Here is a 2,323-nt window from a genome sequence, read left to right on the forward strand (position 1 = left end):
ATGGTGCGTTTCGCCGACACAAAACTTCTCAATGTCTTTTCGACAATCAAGGAAAACTTCAGTTTTGATACATAAGAATTATCCATCCCCAGGTGCACATAAACACACGACTCAGCCGAAACACCCAGCAGCAGAGAGTCGGGGCGTCTTCCCTAGCTCCCTTCTCAGCTGTCCAGTAATTGCTATCTCCATAAGAAACAGATGGTCCCCGAAGACTTCATCTGTCACTGCGGCCGAAGCACCTTCTGCCTCAGCTACAATGCTGTACAGTCTGTAGGTCCCCTGAGTGGTACACACGAGTCGCACCGGGTCCAGTCAAAGGGTGACACTTTCTTCCTCATAGCAGGTAGCTTAGCACTGACGACAAAGTCCTTGGTTTCTGACCAACTAAGAATAGGGAATGACCTTGGAGAAAATGTGCTTTGGAATAGTTGCCCAAGGCAATTCTTCTTCGTCCAAACAGCCTGAGAAGACAAAGGGTCAGCCACCCTTAGCTAAGGCAGTTTAGGCTTTGTCACTACATCACTACATTCTCCTCTGATGCTTTTCCATATGCAAACTGTGGGGCACTGTATTTCCTAGCAAAGGGGAATTTCATCCTGACACAAATCACGGAGAGCTTGTCTAATGTCCAGGTGACAACCCTGCCTTTGGAATGTTCCAGCTTGGCCTAATGGAAACACTGGCATTGCTGATGAGGTGTGAAGCTACAGATTGACTAGTCCTGTTTCTCCTGCTCTGTTAATCTGTCAAACATAAATTCAGAACCACTCACGAGGTTGCTTCTGGCTTCTTCAATACCTTAGATCAAGCACTAAAAGAACACAGTGTTTTCTTCATGTAAGAGAGAGCAGAGGATTATATGAATATTTTTTATGTCCTATTATTTTATAAGTAAGATACTCCTATAAGCAAAAGTCCTATTAGTATTAACTTGAGAATGTGAGAAGTGTGTATTCAATTCTAGATGAGGGACCTGGGTTTTATGTTCATAGCTTGTGGTTATCTTTCTGAATCTCCCAATCCTTAAATATTTATTTATTTATTTATTTATTTATTTATGGTTTTTTTCAGTACAGGGTTTTCCTGTGTATCAGCTCTGGCTGTCACTCTGTAGACCAGGTTAGCTCTGAACTCACAGAGATCTGCCTGCATCTGCCTCCTGAGCTCTGGGATCAAAGGCATGCACTACCACCACCCGGTTTGAATCTCCCAAATGTGTCCGCAGGTATCCAGCAAGTCCTGTGATTTGTAGAGTGTTCCAATCTGAATGCACTTCGTTGGTCTCTTCAGATTCAGGATCCACAGGTGCGGCTAAGGTGAAACTGAAGTGGAAGGTTCCGGAGCAAGAGAAGCTGCCAGCATTGCTGCTGATTCTCCAGGTTGGTTGGAGGGATGGGGGCATGAATGTAAGTGATTAGATCCTCAGGTCTCATTCATTGGAGGACATTTCTAAAGGAGGAAGGAAAAGAATTTGTTAGACTTAACAAATATTTCTTCAGGGGGCAGTGGTGCTAGACCAGTGGCATTCACCAGAACAATTTGGATCCCAAATCTCATTTCAGCTACAATTCTTGTAAATCATTTTGTTAAATTTGAAGATTTAGAGCTAGACACTTACAAGCTATTGTCTTCATGTCCTTATTTTATTTTAATGTTCATTCTTTACATACATTACATCCCAGCTGTAGTTTCTCCTACCTCCACCCCTCCGAGTCTCCTCACCTCAAACTCCCTTAGATCTACTTTTCCTCTATTTCCCTTCAGGGCGAAAAAAAGAGCAGGCCTCCTGGGGATATCAACTAAACAAACAAGGCATAGCAAGTTACAATAAGACTGGGCACAAACCCTCACACCAAGGCTGGGTGAGACAAGCCAGTGGGAAGGAAAGGGTTCCAAGCACAGGCAAAGGGTCAGAGACACGCCTACTCCCACTGTTGGGAGTCCACAAGAACACCAAGCTATGAAACCACACAGAAACCTGGCTCAGTGGAAACACCCTGGAATCTGCAAGAGTAATTCTGTTTGCACTTCTTTGCATGGGATATACTTGAACAGCATATGGAACAGATACTAAAATAGTCAAAGATCCAGGCTGTACATAGGGCTCTAGCATAATTAAGATGCATGTCTAACAAAAAGGCAACCTACTGACTGGGAGAAGATCTTCACCAACCCCGCAACAGACAAAGGTCTGATCTCCAAAATATATAGAGAACTCAAGAAACTAGACTTTAAAATGCTAATTAACCCAATTAAAAAATGGGGCACTGAACTGAACAGAGAATTCTCAAAAGAAGAAGTTCAAATGGCCAAAAGACAC

The sequence above is a fragment of the Alexandromys fortis genome, unplaced genomic scaffold, assembly GCF_014885135.2.
Source record: "Alexandromys fortis isolate MF-2015 unplaced genomic scaffold, M_Fortis_MF-2015_v1.1 scaffold_214, whole genome shotgun sequence".
In the NCBI taxonomy this organism is placed as follows: domain Eukaryota; kingdom Metazoa; phylum Chordata; class Mammalia; order Rodentia; family Cricetidae; genus Alexandromys; species Alexandromys fortis.